The 20,358-nt window shown below is 50.5% G+C and overlaps 1 protein-coding gene across 2 annotated transcripts in view; it reads right to left on the bottom strand.

The window, feature by feature from the left end:
* LOC119953671 (sodium-coupled monocarboxylate transporter 2-like) overlaps positions 1-15,210 on the bottom strand; it is a 142,479-nt gene extending 127,269 nt beyond the window's left edge. The window contains exon 1 of one of the 2 annotated variants that reach the window (XM_038778179.1): positions 15,113-15,210. The gene's annotated coding sequence lies outside the window, so the exon portion shown is untranslated. Of the gene's footprint in view, positions 1-13,721; positions 14,025-15,112 lie in introns of those variants that run through there. The other variant, XM_038778180.1, reaches the window with a different exon arrangement.
* Positions 15,211-20,358: the final 5,148 nt, after the last annotated feature.

The following is a 20,358-nucleotide window of genomic DNA, read 5'->3' as shown; positions in this document are numbered from 1 at the left end:
TCAACAGCCCTCCACCGAGAATCAGTGCCGGAGAATCGCGGGGTCAGAGAATCCTGACCAAAGTGGCTCCCCAGAAAGCCTGAAGCCTGAGAATACCAAATTTTCTAAATGAATGAACAAATCTGCAAAGAAGATCATACCAACGGTAAACCAGAGACATTAAATCAGTAAGCATGCAGCGAGGAAAGCTTGCTAAAGAACTACCATCTGAAGCAAAGACTCATCCTTATTGTTTTTACTCCCCCCCCCCCCCCCCCCCACCCCAATGTTCATCTGTGATGTGTGTGTGGGGAGAAGGTAGGCCAGTTAAAGTGGGTTGCAAGCATTACCTTGTTATCCAGTTGTATTTCCTGCATATTTCATTATTATGGGCAACACGGTTAGCACTGCTGCCTCACAGTACCAGGGACCCGGGTTAGCACTGCTGCCTCACAGTGCCAGGGACCCGGATTAGCATTGCTGCCTCACAGTGCCAGGGACCTGGGATCAATTCTGGCCTTGGGTGACTGTCTATGTGGAATTTGCATATTCTCTCAGTGTCTGCATGGGTTTCCGCCGGGTGCTCCGGTTTCCTCCTATAGTCTTAATATGTGCAGGCTAGGTGGTCTTTCCAAGCCAAATCCCCCTTCGTGTGCTAGGAATAGGGCGGGGAAGTGGACTTGAGTGGAGTGCTCTTTCAGAGGGTCGGTGCAGATCCGATGGGCCAAATGGCCTCCTTCTGTACTGTAGGGATTCTATGCAGGCTATAGACCAAATGCTGAAAAATGGGATTGGTGTAAATAGGTGTTTGATGGCCAGCAGTAAGGGCGTCTTTGATAGTTCTTGATATAAATAAACAGTAATTGAGTTTCAACTTGCAAACCTGGGCAGCCAAGGGTAAAAGACTTTGGGAAATTTTATGAGAAAATTTGCTTTGGCAGTCGGGACTCGGACATCCTAAGCACTTGGCTGGCCGAGCTGAGTTGATTTTGGATGATCATGACCTACTTGTGGTGCTCATGGCTCCTTCAAGGACGCTGATGTTAGTTGTCTGTCCTCCCAGCTAATGCAGAGAATCTGTCTCCGACAGCGTTGTTGATACCTCTCCAGGACCTTGAAGTGGAGTCTGTCAGTAGTCCAGGTTTCCGGGCCATATAGAAGAGTTGGGAGGATGACAGCCTTGTGCACAAGGATCTTGGTATGAGGGCTGTCATGGTTGTTGAAGGCACTAATTCTTAGGCATCAGAAGCCAAAACTCGAGGATTGGACACGATGTCGGATCGCCACATAGATATCAGCCTTAGATGAAAGGTGGCTCTCCAGGTAGGAGTAATGTTTCACGTTTGGAAATGCTTCTCTGTTGATCTTGATGGGGGGGGGGAAAGAGACCATCTTGTACTGGGACAGGTTGCTAAATAACTGGAGTCTTAAGGTTGAGGCTGAGACCAATTCTTGAGTATGCTTTTACAAAGGTGTCAAGCATGGTTTGCAGATTCTCTTCTGCGAATGTGGAGATGGTGATGTCCTCCGTATACTGAAGTTCCACGAGTGATGTCAGTGTCATTTTCTTCTTAGATTTCAATCGGTTAAAGTTGAAAAGTATTATAGAACATAGAACACTACAGCGCAGTACGGGCCCTTCGGCCCTCGATGTTGCGCCGACCTGTGAAACCATCTGAAGCCTATCTGACCTACACTATTCCATTTTCATCCATATGTCTATCCAGTGACCACTTAAATACCCTTAAAGTTGGCGAGTCTACTACTATTGCAGGCAGGGCGTTCCACACCCCTACTACTCTCTGAGTAAAGAAACTGCCTCTGACATCTGTCCTATATCTCTCACCCCTCAATTTAAAGCTATGTCCCCTCGTGTTGGTCATCACCATCCGAGGAAAAAGACTCTCACTGTCCACCCTATCTAACCCTCTGACTATCTTATATGTCTCTATTAAGTCACCTCTCAGCCTTCTCCTCTCTAACGAAAACAACCTCAATTCCCTGAGCCTTTCCTCGTAAGACCTTCCCTCCATACCAGGCAACATCCTAGTAAATCTCCTCTGAACCCTTTCCAAAGCTTCCACATCCTTCCTATAATGTGGTGACCAGAACTGCACGCAGTACTCCAGGTGTGGCCGCACCAGAGTTATGTACAGCTGCAGCATGACCTTGTGGTTCCGAAACTCAATCCCCCTGCTTATAAAGGCTAGCACACCATATGCCTTCTTAACACCCCTATTAACCTGGGTGGCAACTTTCAGGGATTTATGTACCTGGATGCCGAGATCTCTCTGTTCATCTACACTACCAAGAATCTTGCCATTAGCCCAGTACTCTGCATTCCTGTTACTCCTTCCAAAGTGAACCACCTCACACTTTTCCGCATTAAACTCCATCTGCCACCTCTCAGCCCAGCTCTGCAGCTTATCTATGTCCCTCTGTATCCTATAACATCCTTCAGCACTATCCACAACTCCACCGACCTTCGTGTCATCTGCAAATTTACTAACCCATCCTTCTACACCCTCTTCCAGGTCATTTATAAAAATTACAAACAGCAGTGGCCCCAAAACAGATCCTTGCGGTACACCACTAGTAACTGAACTCCAGGATGAACATTTGCCATCAACCACCACCCTCTGTCTTCTTTCAGCTAGCCAATTACTGATCCAAACCGCTAAATCACCTTCAATTCCATACTTCCTTATTTTCTGCAATAGCCTACCGTGGGGAACCTTATCAAACGCCTTACTGAAATCCATATACACCACATCAACAGCTTTACCCTGATCCACCTGTTTGGTCACCTTCTCAAAAAACTCAATAAGGTTTGTGAGACATGACCTACCCTTCACAAAACCGTGTTGAGTATCGCTAATCAACTTGTTCTTTTCAAGATGATTATAAACCCTATCGCTTATAACCTTTTCCAACATTTTACCCACAACCGAAGTAAGGCTCACAGGTCTATAATTACCAGGGTTGTCTCTACTCCCCTTCTTGAACAAGGGGACAACATTTGCTATCCTCCAGTCTTCCGGCACTATTCCTGTCGACAAAGACGACATAAAGATCAAGGACAAAGGCTCAGCAATCTCCTCCCTGGCTTCCCAGAGAATCCTAGGATAAATCCCATCTGGCCCAGGGGACTTGTCTATTTTGACATTTTCTAAAATTGCTAACACCTCCTCCTTTTGAACCTCAATTCCATCTAGCCTGGTCGACTGAACCTGAGTGTTCTCCTCAACAACATTGTCTTTCTCCAGTGTAAACACTGACGAAAAATATCTATTTAATGCTTCCCCTATCTCCTCTGATTCCACACACAACTTTCCACTACTATCCTTGATTGGCCCTAATCTTACTCGAGTCATTCTTTTGTTCCTGATATACCTATAGAAAGCCTTAGGGTTTTCCTTGATCCTATCCGCCAACGACTTTTCATGTCCTCTCCTCGCCCTTCTTAACTCTCCCTTTAGGTCCTTCCTGGCTAACTTGTAACTCTCAAGTGCCCTAACTGAGCCTTCATGTCTCATCCTAACATAAGCCTTCTTCTTCCTCTTGACAAGTGCTTCAACTTCCTTAGTAAACCACGGCTCCCTTGCTCGACAACTTCCTCCCTGCCTGACTGGTACATACTTATCAAGGACACGCAGTAGCTGTTCCTTGAAAAAGCTCCACATTTCCATTGTACCCATCCCCTGCAGTTTCCTTCCCCATCCTATACCTCCTAAATCTTGCCGAATAGCATCATAATTGCCTTTCCCCCAGCTATAATTCTTGCCTTGCGGTATATACCTATCCCTGCCCATTGCTAAAGTAAACATAACCGAGTTGTGATCACTATCACCAAAGTGCTCACCTACATCTAAATCTAACACCTGGCCGGTGTTCTGTCCATCCTGTAGACGATGCCCACTCCACTTGGAAGCTTGTTCTTGACAAGGTGAAGGATGGTGGTGATGAAGAAGGAGAAAAGGATGAGGGCGATGACATATTCCTGCTTTACTCCAGTCTTGACCCTAGAAAGTTTCTGGCTTATTTCTGTCAATGAGGACTGTTGCTGACATCTTTTCGTCGAGGAGTTGGAGGATGTTGATGAATTTCTCTGGACAGTTGACCTTTTGACAGGGTCTTCCATAGCACTTCCTGTCCTGAAACCTTCTCGGAGATAGCAGGCTGGCAGTGCCAGGGTATCTGGGCACCAGGATTGCACTGTCATGGGCTGGAGCCTGAGGGGGGCCATGTCCATGAAAGGGAGGGTATGAAGGGTAAGAGGGTATGAAGGGACTTCATAAAGATGGGGGGGGTGGTGCCCCTCAGCGACCACATAGTGGGGTGTCCTCACTGGGGGTAGGGGGAGCATAATGCCCATGTCTGTGTGCCATGGTTGGGGGGGGGGGGGGGGAAGGGGGAAGGGGGGGAGAAAACGACCCTCAAGCTCGCGATATCATTTCACAATTATGCCTCAATCTTGCAGGTAAGTTCAGCGTAGGCTAGACTGGGGAGAAATTCCCCAAGGCCCAAAAAAGCGATGAAGTGTGGGTGAATCCAGGTCTAATTTCACCCAAAAAGCTGGCAGGAAACCCCCCACCAAACCCACCCAGAAAGTCTATTTTTGGGTGAAACACGCCCATCAGCATAGTTTTCACCACACGTCGTGCCCAGCGCCAATTTGGGCGCATCACAGGATTGGCCTAAATCGAGATTCGAACCGGGCACAAACCATTTTGCAATTTACCCATCCCACTCTTGATGGTGATATCCGGATCTTGCCCAAACACGGCAAATTGCTCATTGAGACTAATTTTCTTTCATTTCAATCTCATTAGTTTCGGGAGGAGGTTGGGGTGGTTCGGGGCTGGAGAGATCTGGGTCGGTGGGGGTGAGGAGCTTTGATTCTGTTGAGGCTTTCGAGGTATATTTAAATATTGTGGAGACCCATAACTGGGGAAACCACGGCTGCAGCCTGTCTGTCCCAACAAACTCTCTGAGACAGCCATGCTGCAGCTTCATGAAAGTCAATTTCACCCCCTTTGACTATGAGCAGCCTCTGGCTTCACAGCTGACGGCTGAGGAAGGACCCAGAAAGGGGAGGCCAGTGACAGCTGAAGGTGTACAGGAATTGTTGTTTCGTCCATGAACTGATGGTGCATATGGCCACAGAAGACTGCGTCTCAACAGAGTGACAATGTGGCACCTGTGCCATGTCCTTGAAAACATGGCAGCCGGCAGAGGTGGATGGCACCTGCTTCCGGTGGCCATGAAGGTCACTGTCGCACTACTTCTCCACACCACCAGGTCATTCCAGTGCTTGGGCAGAGGTCTGTGTGGTATTTCGCAATATTCAGCCCACAGGTGCATCCAGTTGGTGACAGATGCGCTTTGTACCTGGGCATCCGCTTGTATCACCCTCGACATGGACCAGGCTTACCATGATGCCCGGGCTACAGGATTCACCACCATCACCGGGATGCCCTAGGTCCAGGGTGCCATTGATGGCACACATGTCAAACTGTGAGGATTGGGGCATCAAGGCGTGCCCTATAATACCATTACCAAGAAGGGGTTCCACTCCCTGAATGTTTAGATCATGTACGACCACTGCCTGAGGATCATGTACGTGCGTGTCCGCTGTTCTGGGGCACGGAGATCCTTGGTGTCTTCTCGGACCACTCCAGGCACGTGGGGGAAAATGATACCTGTTGAGGTCACGGTTGATGATGCCAGTGCAGAGGCCTGAGACCAAGGAGACCCATTATAATGAGGCCCACGTTGCCACCTATACTGTTATTGAGTGATGTATAGGGCTGCTCAAAATGTGGTTCTGTTGCCTTGACCGCTCTGGCTGGGCTCTACAGTACAGCCCCCGAGAGGGTATACAGTTTTGTGGTGGTCGGCTGTGCCCTCCACAATCTGGCACAGCAGTGGGGCGACATGCTGGACAAAGAGATGGAGGGACATGTGGTCTCGTCGGAGGACCAGGAGGGGCTGGAGGACAAGGCTAGGCAGGAGTCGGAGGATGGAGGACAGGTGGCTGCAATGACCCAATATGCCAGGCTGTCCTCATTGCCCCAGATTCTCTTGAGATGAGGATGTGTCAGTCAGCTCAATACACTGCCCCCTCCCCAACTCCCTGTTTTGCCCTCCAAGGTTTATGTAACATTACTCCAGGGTGACGGGCCTGCGTTGGGTCCCTATACAAGGCAGGAGACTGATGACCACTCTCAGTGAGGAAAGTTTTCGAGCTCCTCAGGATCTGATTAAGTCTGACTCCTGTCATTCTGCTGAAAGCCCGCTCACACCCATCCTGACAGCCCACTCACACCAGCCCGCTCACACCCATCCCGACAGCCCGCTCACACCCATCCCGACAGCCCGCTCACACCCATCCCGACAGCCCGCTCACACCCATCCCGACAGCCCACTCACACCCATCCTGACAGCCCGCTCAAACCCATCCTGACAGCCCACTCACACCAGCCCGCTCGCACCCATCCCGACAGCCCGCTCACACCCATCCTGACAGCCCGCTCACACCCATCCCGACAGCCCGCTCACACCCATCCCGACAACCCGCTCACACCCATCCTGACAGCCCACACACACCAGCCCGCTCAAACCCATCCTGACAGCCCACTCACACCAGCCCGCTCACACCCATCCCGACAGCCCGCTCACACCCATCCCGACAGCCCGCTCACACCCATCCCGACAGCCCGCTCACACCCATCCCGACAGCCCGCTCACACCCATCCCGACAGCCAACTCACACCCATCCCGACAGCCCGCTCACACCCATCCCGACAGCCCGCTCACACTCATCCCGACAACCCGCTGACACCCATCCCGACAGACTGCTCACACCCATCCCGACAGCCCGCTCACACCCATCCCGACAACCCGCTCACACCCATCCCGACAGCCCGCTCACACCAGCCCGCTCACACCCATCCTGACAGCCCACTCACACCAGCCCGCTCACACCCATCCCGAGTGTGCCAGAGCGTCATGCACACTGCTCGGGTATTGGATACGGACATGCATGATGTGCATCTGATCGTCACACACCAACTCCACAAAAGGGAACCCTTTTCGGTTCGTGAAGACCAGCCAGTCATGGGCCGGTGCTGATAGGGGCCAGGGGCCATCCATCCCTTCGATCACCCCCTGGACCATGGGAATCCAGGTGATGATGGCGAACCACACTGCCTTGGCATGCTTGTGGGCTCGGTCGACATTGAATTTGATATATTGTGCCAACCGGGCATATAGGGTTTCCGTTACAGCGTGGATGCATGCTGGTGCCCACCTGTAGGCGTTGCCGTTGGGTTGGCCGCATGGGTGTGAGGTGGTGGGCACCCATATGGCCAGTGTCACTCTGCGCAACCACAGGCCATGGTGTGCGGTCAGTGGAGTGCGCAGCAAGATGCCTGCCTGGCAGTTCGTGGCATTCACGGTCCGTGCCTTGACACCCAAGGGGGATTGAACCCGCCGTCGGCAATTCCTTCTGGTGGAGGTGGAGCAACACGGTTGCCTCAGAGAATACCGGGTCAGGCCCGCTAATGATATGCCAATGGCATTTACTTTATGTACGGAGTAGAATGCATTGACGCTGCCGTCGGGGGCACCAGAGCATGGCATTGTCGGGTGTCCAGCGCCAGCCATGATTTTTGCCTCACATGTGATTCTTCGCTCAATCGTGTTTCCAGATTCCGGAGTCGGCCAATGGATATCTCACCCTGCGTTTTTCCAAGAAGGAGTTAGACATAGTTCTTCGGGCTAAAGTGAACAAAGGATGTGTTTCATTCCAGAAATGAATTGGGTGAACTTTCTCTGAACTGCTTCTGACACAATTATGGGTGGGATTTTTCCATTTCTGCAGTGTTGGCTGAGGTGAGAAAATCGGCGGCAGCTTGTTGGCTGCACAGTCGGCCTTTCTTGTCACAGTGTGCACTAATCTGGACAAAATTAAATTGGAGCATGGCCCAGCAGAGTGGGTAGGAAAAAGCTGTCAACATCAGGAATCTTGAGGACAAGGTGACTTGTCATAATATCCACTCATATATATAATGAGATGCAGACAGGCAGTGATTGACACATAGAATGACCAGTAAGCATACAACACAGTACAGCCAATCACCAGCAGGACACTACCAATATAAAGCCAGAGGGCACTAGGTTTCCCGCTCTCTCAGGACCCAGCTACTGAGACAGTCAGAGTCCACGAGCTAGCCAGTGCAAACACCATGCGGTAGCTAGTAAGTCTGGTCAGGCTACTACAAGGTCACCAGTCAGTTCAGTATAGTGTCGACCCACAGGTGAATATGTATATCAGTTCTATAGTTGAATAAAACAGTGTTGGATCTTCTCCAGTGTTAGACATCTGTTTCTAGCTTCCCTGCATCGAGTGCAGTCCATATCGAACCAACCTGCCTAACACAATAGTGACGTTTTAAAGAGCTCCCTGATCTCCTATTTTAAAGAACCCCACACAGTAGACCCCCAATGGTGCTCCCCAGAGGGGCCTGCCTGGTACTGCCAGGGAGTGCTGGGAAGTGCTAGGGTGCCAAAGGGTAGTGCCATGGGGAAGGGCATTGCCTGACCATGTCCCCATCCCCTTCGCGAGGTTATACTTGCCTACATGTCCCCAGGGGCTTGCTTTGCCTGGTCCATGTTTTTAGTAAAGAGTTGTAAACCTCACTGACGTGAAGGGATGGTACGGCCCAAACACCTGCTAATTATATTTAGTTGTATTTAAATGAGGTTACCGACCATTACATCACTGCCGGGGATTTGGCAGGGAAATTCAGAAATGTCGATCTCGCCAGCGAGATTCCCGTTTTCCAGCACTCGTGGGCTTTTGCATCTGTGTCGCCATTTGCACCCGCGGTGAATGCGGTCACAAAATTCCCCTCTATCTTATTTCAAATAATGAGAGCAAAATGGTATACAGTATTCCATGTGGCCCTGTACAGCTTCAGTAAAACCTCCTTACTTTTGTATTCCATTTATTATAAGTGCCAATATTCCACTTGCCTTCCTCATCACTTGCAGTATCTGTATATTTACATTGTAATTCACATACCAGGGCATCTAGATCCCTCTGCACCACCGATTGCTGCAATTTCTCTCCATTTAAATAATATACCGATTTTCCAATTTTCCTGCCAAAGTCGGCAGGTTCACATTTCCTCACATTCTGCTCCATCTGCCAAAACTTGCCCAAAACCTGTCTCTTTGCAGAATCTCCACCTCCACTTGACAACTTACTTTCCGACCTATCTTGGTATAATTGCCAATTCAGCTACCATACATTTGTTAATTCTGCTTTCATACCCTTCCAATTACCTTTACTCAGATGTAAAACACCAGTCTTAGTTCTAGAACATACTGCTCCAAGAAATTGCCCTGCATACACTCTATGAACATACTTTGCCAATCTGATTCATCTCATCTACATTTAGATTAAAGTCACCGATGATTATTGCAATATCTTTCTTATATAATTAATTTATTTCTTCCTGTATTCACTGTCCCACTCTGTAACTGTTGTTGGAGGCTCTGTAAACTACTCCGACAACTGACCTCTTATTTTTCCTATTTATCTCTATCCAAGGTGACTCATGATCTTGCTCATTTGAATGAAGGTCGTCCCTCACAATTGTAGTAATGAGATCCTGAATTAACAGAGTTACCCCACCACCTTTTCTTAGCATTTGAAATGTAAAATTCTCTTCAATTGCTACCAATTCTCCGTGATGGCTATTCAGTCAGACACATTTATTTCTGTTGATACCAACACTTAATCAATTTTCTTTTACAAATGCTGCATGCATTCAGATTCAGAGCCTTAAACTCGGTCTATTTTTCTATTATTTTTGAAACCTGTTACCTTATCTGCAGTTGCACTAAGTTTGTACTCACTGTCCCTTCTTGCCACACTCTGGTTATTGTTAGGAAATAAAGATAGTTTAAATGATTTATTTCTATGGATAATTAGGAATAAGATTTAGCTTTCAATAAGCTTAATTTGCATTTCTGTATTTGTTAAGGAAGAGTTATGGCCCAGTTTCATTTTAAGCTTTGCCAACATTGGGCGCGATTCTCCGCTGCCCATGACGGGTCAGAGAATAGCTGGAGGGCCTTCCCGACATTTTTCCCGCCCTCCTGCTATTCTCCTCCCCCCCCCACGGCCGCCCCACGACACGAATCGCTGCTCGCCGTTTTTTATGGCGAACAGCGATTCTCCCCAGGCCGATGGGCCGAGTTCCCAGGCCTTTACGGCCGTTTTCATGAACGCAATCACACCTGCTCTCGCCATTCATGAAAACGGCCGCAAAGTGCCGTCCTGGACAACCATAGCACCAATTGGCACGGCCGCACCACGGCCGTGCCAAGAGTGGCATGGGCCTGCGATTGGTGGGCATCGATCGTGGGCAGCGGGTCCGATACCCGCGCACTATATGTTCCTCCGACGCCCCGCAGGATCAGTCCGTGGGGCGGCTGAGGGGCATGACGGCCCGCGCATGCACGGGTTTGACGCATCTGCGTGATGACGTCATCCGCGCATGCGCGGCTGACATCATCGTGTGCGTCAGCCGCCGTGACGCTTGGCACGCGGACTTAGCGACGGTCGCTAAGCCCGCGATGCCGTGCTTCACGGGGCCGTGCTGCTAGCCCCACCCGGGGGGGAGAATCGGGTCCCGGGAGGGGGCGCGGAGGCTGCCGGTTTCACGGCAGCCTTTACGACTCGCCGCATTTGCGGAGAATCGCGCCCATTGTAAATGAGGAGTGCGATTCTCCCAAAAAATGACTTAAGGGCTGTAATGAACTCCAATTGGCTTTATTGGTTGGCCAATTGGAGTATGAGCTCCCTCAATGATAGCTCATTGAGGGGGCCCATATAATCACCTGTGTAGGCTTGTGAGCCAGTCTTAGGTTGACTGGACTGCTAGCAGCACTGTTTGTAGCTGCTCCTGTAATATCGTTATTGTAAATAAATATTGATGTGGTGACGGAACTCCTGCCTCCCATGGATTACTACAAGGCGCAATTCTCCAGCCTTGTTAATAGTAATAATAATCTTTATTGTCACAAGCAGGCTTACATTAACACTGCAATGAAGTTACTGTGAAAATCCCCTAGTCACCACACTCCGACGCCTGTTCGAGTACACAGAGGGAGAGTTAAGAATCTCCAAATTACCTAACAGCATATCTTTTGGGACTTGTGGGAGGAAACTGGAGCACCCGGAGGAAACCCATGCAGACACGGGGAAAACGTACAGACTCCACAGAGACAGTGACTCAAGCCAGGAATCGAACCTGGGACCCTGGAGCTATGAAACAACAGTGCGAACCACTGTGCTACCATGCCACCCTCTAACTTGAGCACAATGCGGCTGTTGAATGTCGAGAAAGCCTCCAGCGTCTCCCACAGGCTCCCAATAGGCTCCGCGTCTCCCTGGATTCTCCAAAGTCCCGCGAGACATCGGAGTCGGAACCAAATGGGCGGGACTGAATGGCGTTCGCAGAAGTACGTTGTAAACCTACCTATGACCTGTGTGCGTGGGATCCAGCGGCCTCCTTCAATCCTCTGGCCTCACCAGGGAGCTACAGCCGGGCCAATCAGTGCTGGTCTACACAAACATGGACCAGGCGGAACGTCAGCCAGGGGGTCTCCCAGGCTATCGGAGACCTCTGGATGGTCAGAGTAAGTGCAGGGTGGCTCCCTGGCCCTCCCCCTGGAATGCGGTCACCTTGACACTGCCAACCTGACAGGTTGGCATTGTCACCCTGGCACTCCCAAGGTGCCGGGATTGACAATGCCAAGCCAGCTGGAGCACTGCCTGGGTGACAGTGCAAGAGTGCTCAAGTGCCAGGGGTGAGGGGGGCCATGCCCTTGAAATAAGGGCAGATTTAAAGGATGGGGGAATGCAGGGAAGGAAGGGTCTCCGGTTGGTTGGGTGGATGATGGGTTGGGTTACTAGAAGAGAGGGGGTGCTGTAAGGAGGCTTGGAGGGACCCCATAGCGGTGTGTCCTCACTTGGGGATGTGGGGTAGTCTCCATGTGTGTGGGGGGTGACATTGCCCGTGGGTGGGGGGACTCCCAAGCTCACTTGGAGATCGGGGCACCCTTTCAAAATGGCGGCCCGATCTCAGAGTTCATCTTGGTAGCGATAAAAAAAATTGTAAATGTGGGCTAAACCTGTGAGAAATTTCCCAGGGCCCAAAAAAGTGACTGTCATTGAATAGCGGTGGGGACATCGCTGATAGAACCAGCACAAAACTCCCTGAAAAACCTATCACAAATTAACTTTAAATTTTGGGGAAGAATCAGGCGCCGAATGTTATTTTGGGTGGGTTTGGCAGGGTAATATGGGTTTTTGAGTGCCAGACTGGTTTTCACACGTATTTAATCACTTTTTTTTGGAGCTTGGAGAGTTTCTCACTGGAAACTCTCAACATTCTGCAATGGGAAACTAAAGTCAATGGCAAGACCTGCTCCTCAGAGATCAGGATGCAGTGATATCATGGTTGTGTTGAATTCACCGACGGACTGCTAGGAGTCTCACAAGTATATAAGTAAATGTTAAAGCTGTCATGATATGCAAACATGCAGCTAATGAACAGTCAGGACACTCGGGGGTGGTATCGCACTATAAAAGTAATGAGGCACTCATATCCCGCCTCGTTCCACAGACCAACATCTACAGAGTGAGACAGGGTGTATCCTCAGCAGCACACCCCAGCACGAGGCTTAGAGCAAGGCTGGTTCAGTTAGACTGAGTTACTACATTTAGCGGCGAGTCGAACTCATTGAGAACTGAGCTAATAGTTCAATAAAACACATTGAACTCACTTCAAAGTCTGGAGCATCTTTTACTCAAAACTGCATCAAGTGGCAGCTTGTGTTATTCCAAATTACATAACACAACAAATGTCAGCCGACCTCAGCCTGAGTGAAGATCTGGAAGAGAGAGGTTGCTAGCGCATGATTTTACTGTTTTTCATCTGTTTTCTTGTATATAGTTTATCCATGGTTAATGTTAATAAATCATTCATAGCTTTACAAGTGTTCTTGTAATAAATCAGGCCATCGAACAAGAACATTATACAAGGTGCCATTTTTAAACGGTGTCCAGATCTCAAAATGATGCTGAGCCCCCCACACCCAAGGACATTGCAACCCCCCCCCCCCCCCCCCCTGCAGACAAGGGCAACACCCCCCAACCCTGCTTCCGTGTGACCCCACGCCCCCATATCACCAAGGCATGATCCGGCCCCACATTCATGCATCACCGTACACATCAAGGCATCACCCCCCACCCCACCCCAGAAATGAGCGTACGCCACTATCAGGCCGTTGAGCACCCCGCACCTTTAGGACCCCCTCACCTTCCAGTCTCCCCCCTTTCAGACCCTCCTCCTTCATGAGTATGATGCCCCTCAGGCCATTGGCAGTTCCACCCTGGCACGGCAGGGTGGCCCTGCCCTGTCATCCCACACCGGAGGCTCCAATGGCTGCCGAGCCCCCCCGGTGTCTTGTCTCCCTATTTGGAGACCAGTACTAATCCGAACTGGGGTGAGGTTTGGCCAGTGATTACATAATGTCTCATTAAATATGCTTATCTGGATCATGCTAAGTGAGGGATGCAAGGGAGACACAGGCAGGTGGAGTGGGGTTGATGAGAGGAGTAATTGACAAAAATGATGCTGGGGAAAGAGGTGGTGACCTACCCGAGCTGTCCTGAGGAGGTCATTCATCTTCTTCCAGCATTGCGTGCCTGTCCTCCTGGTCAGACTGCCAGCACTGACTGCCTCTGCCACCTCCTCCCAGGCCCAGTTAACAATAGCAGGCTGGAGCCTCCTGTCCACCCTGGAGAAGAGGGTGTGCCACCTCTACCACATCCAACATTCAATCGAGCTCCAACTCAGTGAAGCAAAGTGCTGGTCTCCTCTGAGCCATCTTGTTGGCTGGAATGTGAGTGGGTGTGGAATGCTTACAAGCAGCTCCAGTCTGTCAAGCTCACCAGCACCAATTCTGTGCCAGCAAATCAGACACTAGCAGGATTACCAATTACTCTAGATTCATGTGTGCAGAGTGCTGGCCCATCAGCATGTTGTGAATCGCTACCTGAATAACACATAAAACAGGAATGCAAACCACATGTAATTCAGTACCAGCATCAACACTGCTATTCAAAAATCAAGGGCACGCCTCAGTCTTCTCTGTTCCAGCGAAAACAGCCCAAGCCTATCCAACCTCTCTTTATAACATAAATATTTCATCTCAGGCAACATCCTGGTGAATCTCCTCTGCACTCCTTCCAGTACAATCACATCCTTTCAATAATGTGTGACCAGAATTGTACACAGTACTCCAGCTGTGGCCTCACCAAAGTTCTATACAGCTCCATCATGAGCTCCCTGCTTTTGCAATCTATGCCACTGATTGATAAAAATAAGTGTCCATATGCCTTTTTCATCACCCTATTAACCCACTCTTCTGCCTTCAGAGATCTCTGGACAAACATGCCAAGGTATTTGTACTTCAGAACTTTCCAGTGTCAGACCTTTCATTGTATACATTCTTGTTAAATTACTCCTTCAGAAATCTATCACCTCACACTTTTCAGAGTTAAATTCCATCTGCCACTTATCCGCCCATTTGACCATCCCGTCTATATCTTCCTGTAACTCGAGACATTCAATCTCACTGTTAACGACCCGACTAATCTTTGTGTCTACAAACTTACTGATCCTATCCCCCACATAGTCATCTATGTCATTTATATAAATGACAAAAAACAGGGGCACAGCACAGATTTTCTTCATTAATTTTGATTTGATTTACTTTTGGATTTGAATTATGTCACATGTATTAGTATACAGTGGAAAGTATTGTTTCTTGCAGGCTGTACAAACAATGCATACCGTACATGGGGAAGGAAGGAGAGACTGCAGAATATAATGTTACAGTTATAGCAAGGTGTATAGAAAAGATCAACTTTCAAACCGTGTAACTCCAAATGAGCTTTATGACTGCCAATAAATCTTACTGCAACTATCAAACCTTACAATTATTGTTAATTTACCAATTTTGAAAGATATATGAACAAAATACTCACCAACTAATCATTCACCTGCCTCCCTCACGGCACCAAATTTCCTAACTCACCAGGTGACCAAGTTCCCACACAGTAACTTGTTGTAGTGAGCTGCTCTCTTCCTGCGAACTTGCGTTATTGTTTAGAAGGACCACCTCTATTTGTACCAGATTAAATTCAACAGAGATGAGTCAAAAAGTTGGCAAGGGAAACTTGTTCAAACCAGTTACCTCATTAACTAACTGCAGTTGCCTTCCCTCGAGGGAGCCTCTTTATCCGCTGACAAAGGCTGAAAGAATTTCAAGTTTAAATACAAATTGTATTAAAATTTTAAATGCAAACTAGATGAGATTTTACAAAGAGATTATACCTTAAATTACTCAGCTGCATCTGTATTTTAGCATTTTATTGAGATGGTGATTAAAGAAAATGTTAAGATCCTTGGCAGACCCTAAGTTGTTGGGGCAAATCGACTCGAGACCAATAATGTTTAATTTAAAAGTAGAAAAAGTTTGAGATTCAAGACGCTTACAAGTGAATAAAACCACAAGATTCCATGCGTTTTGAACAAACAAAAATAAAGGGCTGGATTCTGTGCTTCCCGCTGTCGGTATTGGAGTTCCCAATGTGGCAGAGAATCCCGTGTTGGGAAAAAGCGGGATCGCTGTCCTCTGGTCCCCTGCTGGCAGCAACATCGAGATCGCGCCCTGTGCCAACTGCCCATTTGCACCCTATTAACGACTGGACACCGGATTCTCCATGCTTCTGTGATGCTCCAGCCCTCTGGGCTGGGTTTCATGCGGGCGTGGATTGGTGCAAGTATTTGCCAGCATTGCCCTGCCTGGTGCCCCTCCTCCCTCCCACAATGCAAATCCTGCCCATCCCATCCACAACCACCAATCAGACCCCCCCCCCCCCCATGAGATCCCCCACCAGACCACCCCCACCAGACCTCCCCACTAGAGAGCCCTCCAGAGAGCTCCAGCAGAACCGCTCACCCCACCAAAGAACCCCACATCAGAGATCCTGACGGGGGGGTGAAGGCGGGGGCAAGGTATTGAATATGATCCAGCAGGATCACAATTCATAACGGAGCAGCCTCAAAGAGCCAAATGACCTACTCCTGCTTGTATTTTCTATGTAACTATGTAGACCCCCATATCAGAGACCCCCATATCAGAGACCCCCATACCAGAGACCCCCTATACCAGAGATACCGGAGGCCCCCCCATACCAGAGTCACTCCCCCAAACCAGAGGCCCCCCATACCAGAATCTCCCCCTTACCAGAACCTCCCCCATACCAGAGCACTCCCATACCAGAGCACTCCCATACCAAAGGTGCCCCCAAACCAGAGGCCCCCCATACCAGAACCTCCCCCATATCAGAGTACTCCCATACCAGAGCCCTCCCATACCAGAGGTGCCCCCAAACCAGAGGCCCCTCCATACCAGAACCTCCCCCATACCAGAGCACTGCCATACCAGAGCATTCCCATACCAGAGGTGCCCCCAAACCAGAGGCCGGGAGATTCCTGGACCGTAGGGCCAGTTGGACGGCCCTCCAGATGGTCCCGTTCTCCCTCTCTACCTGCCCGTTTCCCCGGGGATTATAGCTGGTCATCCTGCTGGAGGCGATACCCCTGCTGAGCAGTAGCTGACGCAGCTCATCACTCATCAATGAGGATCCCCTGTCACTGTGGATGTAGGCGGGGAAACCGAACAGAGCGAAGATTGTGTTGAGGGCCTTGATGATGGTGGCAGACGTCATGTTGGGGCATGGGATGGCGAAGAGGAACCTGGAGTACTCAGCGACCACACTGAGGAAATACGTGTTACGGTCGGTGGAGGGGTGGGGCCCTTTGAAATCCACGCTGAGGCGTTCAAAGGGGCGGGAGGCCTTCACCAGGCGCATGCAGTTCGGCTGGTAGAAGTGCAATTTGCACTCCGCACAGACCTGGCAGTCCCTGGTGATTGTCCGTACTTCCTCGACGGAGTAGGGCAGGTTGTGGGCCTCTATGAAATGGTACAACCGTGAGACTCCCGGGTGACAAAGGCTGTCGTGTAAGGTCCGGAGTCGGTCTACTTGTGCGCTGGTGTATGTACCACGGGATAGGACGTCTGGGGGCTCGTTGAACTTGCCGGGGCGATACATAATCTCGTAGTTGTAGGTGGAGAGCTCGATCCTCCACCTCAAGATTTTATAATTTTTGATCTTGCCCGCTGTGTGTTATTAAACATGAAGGCTACCGACCGTTGGTCAGTGAGGAGAGTGAATCTCCTGCCGGCCAGGTAATGCCTCCAATGCCGCACAGCTTCAACGATAGCTTGGGCCTCTTTTTCGATGGAGGAGTGCCGAATTTCGGAGGCATGAAGGGTGCAGGAAAAGAATGCCACGGGCCTGCGTGCCTGATTGAGGGTGGCGGCTAGAGTGACGTCTGATGCTTCGCTCTCCACATGAAAGGGCAGCGTCTCGTCTACTGCATGCATCGCGGCCTTGGCGATATTGGCTCTGATACGGTCGAAGGCCATCAGGGGAAAATGGGTGGACTGGATGAGTGGGCGGGCCTTGCAGCATAGTTTGGGACCCACTGGGCGTAGAATGAAAAGAACCCCAGGCAGCGTTTGAGGGCCTTGGGGCAGTGGGGGAGGGGGAGTTCCATGAGGGGGCGCATGCGGTCGGGATCGGGCCCCAGAACTCCGTTCTGGACCAGATAGCTGAGGATGGCTTAGCGGTTCGTGCTGAACACGCACTTCTCCTTGTTATAGGTGAGGTTTAGGAGAGTGGCGGTGTGGAGGAATTTTGCAAGGTTGGCATCGTGGTCCTGCTGATCGTGGCCGCAGATGGTGACATTGTCTAGGTACGGGAAGGTGGCCAGCAATCCGTACCGGTCAACCATTCGGTCCATCTCCCTTTGGAAGACCGAGACCATGTTGGTGACGCCGAAGGGAACCCTGAGGAAGTGATAGAGGTGACCATCTGCCTCGAAGGCAGTGTATGGACGGTCCGCCTTCCGGATGGGGAGCTGGTGGTAGGCGGATTTGAGGTCTACAGTTGAGAAGACCCGGTACTGTACAATCTGATTGACCATATCAGATATGCGTGGGTGGGGGTACGCGTCGAGCTGCGTGTACCTGTTGATGGTCTGGCTGTAGTCTATGACCATTCTGTGTTTCTCCCCAGTTTTAACTACTACCACTTGGGCTCTCCAGGGGCTGTTGCTGGCCTCGATGATGCCTTCCCGAAGCAGCCGCTGTACCTCTGACCTGATGAAGGTCCGGTCCTGGGTACTGTACCGTCGGCTCCTGGTGGCGACGGGTTTGCAATCCGGGATTGGATTTGCGAAGAGGGAAGGTGGGTCAAACTTTAGGGTCGCGAGGCCGTAAGGGGTGGTAAGGGCCGCCGAATTTCAAGGTTTGAATGTTCAGTGGCCGTGACGGCCTGACAGTCACAGTCTCTGACTAGTGGAATTAAGGCACGCCAGAAATCTTCTACAGACTCACCAGGGAGCTGACAGCGAGTGGAGAGTAAGCGTCTGGCAAAGAGCGTGTTCATCCGCTGGGCGTAATTTGCTTTAAGTAGCGCCATGGCTTCGTCGGAGTTCGGCGATGAGAGGAAAGACGTTGGAGCTCAGCCTCCAGTACAGTATCTGTATTTTCTGAGCTTCTGGAATTGGGTCTGGTGCAGACCTGATGTACGCCTCGAAACAAGCTAGCCAGTGCTGAAAGTCCTTTTTGGCGTCGCTTGATTGCGGACCCAGCTGCAGGCGAACCGGCTAGATGCGGAGGTCCATCTTCTGAAAATCTTAGAGTAATAAATTGATGCACGATCAATTGGACAATGATCAGAGTTGAATACAACTGAGGCTTTATGACTCTAAGATGTGTGGCATCCCACAGCAGCTGGCAAAATGGCTGCTGTACGGAGGACACACATATTTATACTCCGCCTATTGGGCGGAGCCACAGGTAGGGACTACCGCTGTACCTGTAGTACAGGGTCCTACCATACATCTCCTAATATATGTACAACAGTGGTTTACCACACCCCGCCCCCATATCTCTCTCCCCCCCACCCCCCTCCTCCTTTAACCTCCCAACCCTTCCTCCACCCCCTCCCCCTTCAACCTCCCTAACCCCTCCTTCATAAGCCCCCTCTCCGACTACTGTGAACCATGCGTGTGGCTAACGATGTGTTTCCTCATGAAAATCTCTCCCACAAATGGCAGGAGAGGGCCCAGACTGGCGGTGGGGTGCCAGACATCAGAATCCTCACCTCTTGGAGGTGACTGGTGTGGCCGAGGACAAGGCGATCACCAATGTGGACCATCGGGTCCCATCCAGAGGACCTATCAAACGTGAGTTGTTATTGCGCTACTGACTGACCCATCCCTCCCACTGACCACATGTCCGTTCTCCCACAGGTCCTCCAGCCAATGGAGCCGACACATCCCAGGCGGCCCCCTCTCCAGCCTCCCAGGAGAACACCTCGGAGGAGAGCCCGGAGGATGCAACTGTTATAGTCGTTGCGCAGCTGCCATCCCCACCCTCCACCAGCTCAGATACACACACTTCCATGGGAAATATTAGTGGTCAGGCATCTGGGGCTCAATCTGGTGAGACTGCAATGCTGATGATGAACATTTAGAACAGTACAGCACAGAACAGGCCCTCCGGCCCTCGATGTTGTGCCGAGCAATGATCACCCTACTCAAACCCACGTATCCACCCAATATCCCTAACCAAACAACCTCCCCCCCTTAACCTTACTTTTTAGGACACTACGGGCAATTTAGCATGGCCAATCCACCTAACCTGGTGATAACATCTGGTAGAGGCAGGAACCCCCAGGCGAGAGAGCAATCAGAGGGCTGCTGGATGCCAAGACCCAGCTGGGTCCCAGCCTACTGTTGATCCTCTGGAAGTGGGTTACCCGGAGCTGATGGAGTCAATAAGGTGCGGCCGGGACATTCAGAGGGAAATGTCAGCATCACTCCAGCAGATCCATAGCCGCTTAGAGGAGTCCCAGAGGCTAAGGGCGCAGGTGATGGCACCGGCAATGAGTGGCACTGAGGCCAACATTGCTAAGGTGGTGACCGCAGTGGAGAGCCTGGTGCACGATGTCGGTACCATGAGTGAAGATGTCCAAGGCGGTGCACAGTCAGTGATGACCATGGCAGAGGGCCTTGGCAGAATGTCCGACTGGCTGGTCACCCAGTATCAGGTCGACCTTGATGAGATTCTGTGGGACATGTCCCACTCGTAGAT

Source organism: Scyliorhinus canicula, chromosome 18 (assembly GCF_902713615.1).
Source record: "Scyliorhinus canicula chromosome 18, sScyCan1.1, whole genome shotgun sequence".
NCBI lineage: Eukaryota > Metazoa > Chordata > Chondrichthyes > Carcharhiniformes > Scyliorhinidae > Scyliorhinus > Scyliorhinus canicula.
The sequence above is the reverse complement of the archived record's forward strand: the minus strand, read 5'-3'. Positions and strand labels throughout refer to the sequence as shown.